The sequence below is a fragment of the Embiotoca jacksoni genome, unplaced genomic scaffold (genome assembly GCF_022577435.1).
Source record: "Embiotoca jacksoni isolate LCO1_2020_lvr unplaced genomic scaffold, fEmbJac1.0.p SCAF_4, whole genome shotgun sequence".
Classification (NCBI taxonomy): Eukaryota; Metazoa; Chordata; class Actinopteri; family Embiotocidae; genus Embiotoca; species Embiotoca jacksoni.
In genome coordinates this window covers 7,737,400-7,744,055 of record NW_027185392.1, presented here as the reverse complement: position 1 = coordinate 7,744,055, position 6,656 = coordinate 7,737,400, and positions in this window count along the sequence as shown.

Below are 6,656 nucleotides of genomic sequence, written 5' to 3'. Positions count from 1 at the left end.
CTCCGTAGGGTGGCCGGGCTCAGCCTTAGAGATCGGGTAAGGAGCTCGGACATCAGGAGGGAACTCGGAGTTGAGGCACTACTCCTTCGCGTCGAAAGGAGTCAGCTGAGGTGGTTCGGGCATCTGATCAGGATCCTCCTGGGCGCCTCCCTATGGAGGTTTTGCGGGCACGCCCAACTGGCAGGAGACCCCGGGGAAGACCCAGGACACGCTGGAGGGATTATATCTCCCGGCTGGCCTGGGAACGCCTCGGCATCCCCCAGGATGAGCTGGAAGATGTTGCAGGGGAGAGGAAGGTCTGGGTCAGCTTGCTTGGCCTGCTGCCACCGCAACCCGACCTCGGATAAACGGAAGATGATGGATGGATGGATGGATGGATATTAGTAAACAGTACACTCTATAAAATGTACTGCACCTTTAAACCTTAAATTTGATTTTAATGTGTCGTCCTTATAGTAATTCAATTTAATTAATATTTTATTTGCATAGCACCATCTCACGCAAAAGCAGTTTCAAGTGCTTTACATAAAAGCAAAGAACAACAGAAATAACTATGCATAATGCACACACATACATTTTGATATGATTTTGAAAAATTATCAAAATGAAAGGTCTTTAGTTGGGTTTAAAAAAAAAAAAAAAAAGTCACGTGGCAAGTATAAAATTAGCAGGCGAACTGTTCCACTCTACAGGTGCAGAGACATTAAAAGCCATCTCTCCAGACTTTAAAAAAGCTCTAGGCACATGGAGGAGGGATAGGAAACTGACAGCATATCTGAGATGTAATGCAGAGGCAGACCAAAAAGACTTCTGTAAACTGAGAGAAGGATTTTGAATGTTATTCTGAAAATAACAGGTAGCCAGTGAAGGTTTTGGAGGACTGTAGTTTTGCAATCTGTCTTGGTTAGGACTCTTAAGGCTAAGTCCTGGGCAAGTTGTGATCTATTTTGTTTATGTTGTTTGGAAGACACATAAACAGAGAATTCCAATAGTCCAGCCTACTCAGGATGAATGCATGCTTGAGTCAGACCGGGAGAGAAATATTTCTTCTTGATTTCAGAAATGTTTCAAAGTTGGGAAAAGGCAAAGTGATGCCAATGATCTTTAAAACTCAGTTCACCATTTGAGGTTACCACTCGGTTTTTAATCTCTTGACTTTGATTTTTAGTGAGCTGGATTTCAGGTACTCGCAAAAAAGCTATGTGTGAGCTTCAGTACCTACTGTCAAAGTCTCCGTTTTTTTCCCTGTTAATTTCATCCAAGCAGCTGAGCATGGAGTTCATTGGTAGTGAGATGAGAAGCATATCATCGACATAGTTATGGTAGTTAATATTATGTTTGCAATGTGGCCAAGGGGAAGCATAGGTAAATCTAAAAGAAGAGGACCCAGGATTGAGCCCTGCAGGACCCCGCACACTAATTGGTGCCTGTTGGAGTAGAAGTGTGAGGATGACAATACATTTCAATTATGCAAGTGGGATACAAACCACTGGAGAACCCAGTTTCTCAACCTCTCCAACAGGATCTCATGATGCACTGTGTCGAATGCAGAGCTTTGGAGAATAAGATGGTTTTTTTTTTTTATTACCACAATGTATCCTGATGTCACTAACAACTTTTCAAAGAGCAGTTTCTGTGCTATGAGAAGTGTGAACGTCAGACTGAAATTGATCAAAAATGTTATGTGTTAGATAACAGTTGAGTTGCTGATATACAACTGTCTCAACAGTGTTTCTCTGGAAAGATTTCTCTGGAGTTTGGAGATGGGCGTAGAGTTGTTAAGTGCTTCCAGGTCCAGATGATTCTTTTATAGAAGTGGTCTGACAGCTGCAGTTTTCATGCAATGGGAAAAGATTTGAGTTTAGAGCAAACAGTTTACTTTTGTCAGGATGTAATCTATTGAAAAATTAACAACGGATTTAAAAAAAAAGGATGCTGTGAGAGGATAAAGGAGAGCTGGTAGATTTAAGCTGATTTATAGCCCCGGTGAGGTCTCTGGAGTCTGCAGTGGAGAAATGTTTGAGACTATTAGCGTGCTGGTGGTGTGGATTTATCTCATAATGAAATTAGTCCTTTGAAAATTTTGCCGGTTCTTAACAATTTTCTTGTTGAAAAATGATGCAAATTCATTGCATTTGGTGGTTGAGAAAGTATCAGAAGTAACAGAAGGGGAGAAGCTAATGAGTTTATCAGTGGTTGAAAAATTATATTTGGTATTGTTTTCATGGTTGTCGATAAGATTTGAAAAGTATTCCTTTCTGACCTCTGTTGTCGCTCCTGTCTGCTGTCAGATAATGAAATAAAGAAGGACTTTACACTATGAAAGTTAATTTCATAAGACTGCAGTGGTGTTTCACAGAAGTGTAATTTCTTGGCGTGTCTACTGGTGATAAGTTGATTGGCATCCAGTAGCCACTGAAGACAATGCAGTACTGGTCCGAAAGTGCAACATCATTGACAGTACTTACACTGAAATCACAATTCAATGAAATGACAAAGTCGTATGTGTATCTGTGCTCATCAGTTAGCTCCAAAACATGTCTCAGGTCAAGATACTGCAGAAGCACATTAAAACAAACTGTGCTAGATGCTATGGGATTATCAAAATGGATGTTAAAATAACCAAATATAAGCACTGTGGTGTCGGCAATACAAATGTTTGACTGCAGATCTGCAAAATCAGTCATGAATTCACAGTTGTAGGTGTTTGGTACCTTATCAGATGCATAAAAGACATGTCACACTGTAGATTGACAGCAAGATTTTTAGAGCTCTGGTACTCCCCAAGTGAAAACTGCAGACAATTTAAAGAGTTAGAAAAAAATTCTGCTACTCCCCCACCTCGGTCGCCCTGCCTTGCCGTGGGCAGAAAGAATTTGAGATTTTAAAAAGTTATTTCCATCTGGTCATGTTTCTGTCATTAACCGATCATAAAGATACATTTGCTGAGCATTAATGACTTGTTAATTGGAGATCGCACTTTCAATAACACAAAGTAAAGACCATGTGAGGTAGGCCTGAGATTGAAGGTCATATGATTGAAAGTGATGGGTAATGAAATATCTGCTCACTGAGGACCAAATAGTCCTAAAAATCAGGTCTAGTTACACCTCTTAGTCCAGCCGCACCCAACTCAGTTAGAAAGGAGCTGGTTGTTTCAGAATCAAACATAGTTACTATAATACGAAAGATACAATCAGTGTTATTTAAGAGATAACTAATGTCATCTTTGTGTTCTACATAAATGTGTGCAACATTAAACATTGTGGTCCATCCATCAAATTAATTAGAACTTCTTTGATGACAGTAAAAATAATGCTCCATATATTCTCCCAAAATTACATCAGATCCCTTAAATATTTATTTTAAACCATAACAGATGGTGAACGTATCACTTCATCATCTTCTTGTCTCACTTACGATGTGGCTACATTCAGAGGAATACTGTAGCATATATTTTGTTTGTTGCATAGTGGCTGGATGTGGCTCAGATATGATCAGCAGGGGCTTGTGGGACCAACAGCACAACTGGCTCAGTAATTTTCCTGGATGCAGTCGATTCTTTTTTGCCCAAAAAGCAGCCTGCACCCTTTCAAGAGATGAAAAGTCACTGCATTGTTATTGCACCGATTCAGACTTCTGTACCTCCTACATACTCACAGACACTTTTTTGCACTGTTTTTCATTTCTGTGATTTCATGACCTACTGCAGAAGATGGAACAACACGCATAATTTCAGCCTCAGAAGCTCAATATTACATCTCTTTGGTTTGCTCCCAGAGCAGATGGCAGCGGCAGCATGCAGGTCTCTGTTGGTCTCTGTGAAGGTGATGTTGTCTGGATTCAGTTCATCTGTACTCGAAGCCAGAAAATGTTCTTTTCACATGTTACACTCTGTGTTACAAATGAATTTTGTTTTAACCTTGTTAGGTTTCACTGGAGAAATAACACTAGTGCAGAAATGTCAAATGTGCTAGTATTATTCTGCTTTACATGAGGGCTTTTTTTCTGCATCAGAGTTTTTCATAATTTACCATATTTACAGGAACAGTTCTGTCTGCTACACATGAAATAACGGAAACTTGTTTTATATTTCAGATTGGATACCCTGAAAATCTATTTAGACTTTATGTTTTAATGATCATCGATTGTTTGTGAGACAAGGCTTTGCAGTGCATCTCAGGACAACGTGTGAACCTGATAAAAAAGACAGGATTTATCAAACATACACTATAATGTAGAGAATGTTAATAGGAAGCAACAGCAAATAAACCTTCAACTGCAGCTTATTAATGTTGATGTGATTCTCATGAAATATGCAACGGCTGCAGGAGAGGCACGGATAAAAATGTTAAAATAACAGCAATTTCCAACAAACTCATCTACCAAACAGTTTTCCTGTGAGAAACCACTTTAGAACAAGTGATGCCTATCTCCACCAGATGAAACGTGAAAATTAAGTGAAGTGAATTAGCTGTTATTGTCAAGGACTGCAATAAAAGGAACCATTCCTCTGGGACCACAGATGGGTGGAGATATACTACATCTGTAGCATAATTAATTACATAAAATGTTGTGAAACACTGGAAGTGAAACCATTTTCAGATGATAAAGACACAATATCAATAAGGCTAGAAGAAAAAATAATTAAACCCTTTGGAATTATCTGCCTTTAGGTATAACTTTGTCTGCAAATATGGCCACATCTTCAAAAACAGATTTATCAGGTTTATCAACATTTATCAATGAACACTCTGTTTTAAATAAGACATTTATCTATGTATCGTCCGTGCTGTATACATTTTTTTTCAGACATATGCTGTAGTTGCTGGGACAATTGTGAACCCTTCGGCTAATGACACTGATATGCAACGGGGTTCAGACATTACAAGATCTTTCACCATGAGGGATGTGATCTTTGGAATGGCTGTCAGGTTTTCAAACTACGTTTTGTCAAGAAAACACGAGAGAAGTGGCATGGGAAAATGAAGCGATAAAACGCACAAGACAGGATTTATTTTTCTTCTGTAAAGAATAGCATCAAAGAAAAGCTCATTTTAGGTATGAAACTGCACCTCACTAATATTTCAGGCATAAAGTTTTAGTTTTTGCTTTAGAACTATTAAAAACTTGAAAAAAATATGAAGGAGAAATCTTTTTCAAATCACTCTGTCTGAGGAAATTCATAGGAGGCCCAATGTGTACCACAAATCCTTCCCAAGGTTTTCCCCTCTACCTCAAGCTGTCATTGGCCGAGGCTCGTTGCTGCCCTCACAACCGAGTCACAACACTTTTCACAATATAGGATTTGGACTGGACTAACAGGTCCAGATATTTAGGCTGCTTGATATCTTACAGACTTCTACAATGCATCGGCCAGTCTCAGGTCATGATTTCATCTGGTGCTTTTGAGGGAAATCTCCCAAAAGTGCAGTCGGCCAGTGGAAAACCAGGACTTCAATTGTGTAGTGTGAACTCAGCGTAAGCCGACTCCAAAGGCACATCCAGTTTACAAAATACTCTGAGATAAAAACAAAAGTAACAGCTAAAAGGCTCAACAAAAAAACACATTACTGAGCACCTGAAGAGTGTCAGAGAGACACTCCAAAACACTGCTGCGGAAATATTTGATTGAATGATGAAATTAAGGTGGAATTTAGAAAGAACACACAGCATTACTTATAACCAATATAAAATCAACGGCAAAGTAAGATGAAGGAAGCATCATGATTTGGCACTGCTTTGCTGCCTCTTTTTCTGTGTTTTTATTCAATTTTATTCACATGACTAGAACACCTTGCAGTTTAAGGAGGTTGAATAGTTTTAATTACTACTGTACATGCATTCTTATCATCAGATTTACATGACTGTGCACAAGCCTTTATTATTACTCTCAGTCTAACTGCACAATCCTCTTCATTCCACTCCCAGCACTACAACCACAAATAAATGAAGAAACCTCTTTTAGCATTTTGCATAATCACAGCTCCACAACTTATTAGAATGTTTGATGAGAAAAAAAGGCAAAGAAAAAGAGCATCAATGTTGCATCATTGAGCAGCTGTGATTATGGGTGACTAGCTGTGGCCATGAAGCATCTATACCTCTAATTCATCACATATTTTGTACCCTAACAATCATTGTATTATCATCTCAATCACCATTATTAAACAGCATAGATATGATTAATGTTTAAATTATAACACATATTGAAACAGACTTTACAAAGAACTCCCAATTCAGGATAAAAGTAATACATTATCAACACAAGGAAATGAGTGTAAAAATTCAGTGCCTTCCATTTTAAATGGAAGAATAATCTTTTGGGAATAGATTATTTCTGAAAATACCCTGAGGTTGAAGAGCTCTCCACATATAACAGTTTTTTTTTGTTTTTTTTCCAGATATGGACTCCCACAGAGCCCTGGATGGGCTGTAATGCTACAAAAGCAACGTGCACTGACATAACAACACCCAGACCGCCCTCTGCTGGCCTTTTCTGTAAACACACAGATACGTCAGATTAGTCTCTGTTACTGTCACTGGCAAAATGACCGGTGTTTTAAATAAAATCTAAATATGTATTTAGTCACACAGTAATGTTTACCACAAAAAGCCTGATTGGTCTATAAAACTCCCGTTATGGGCCACAGAGG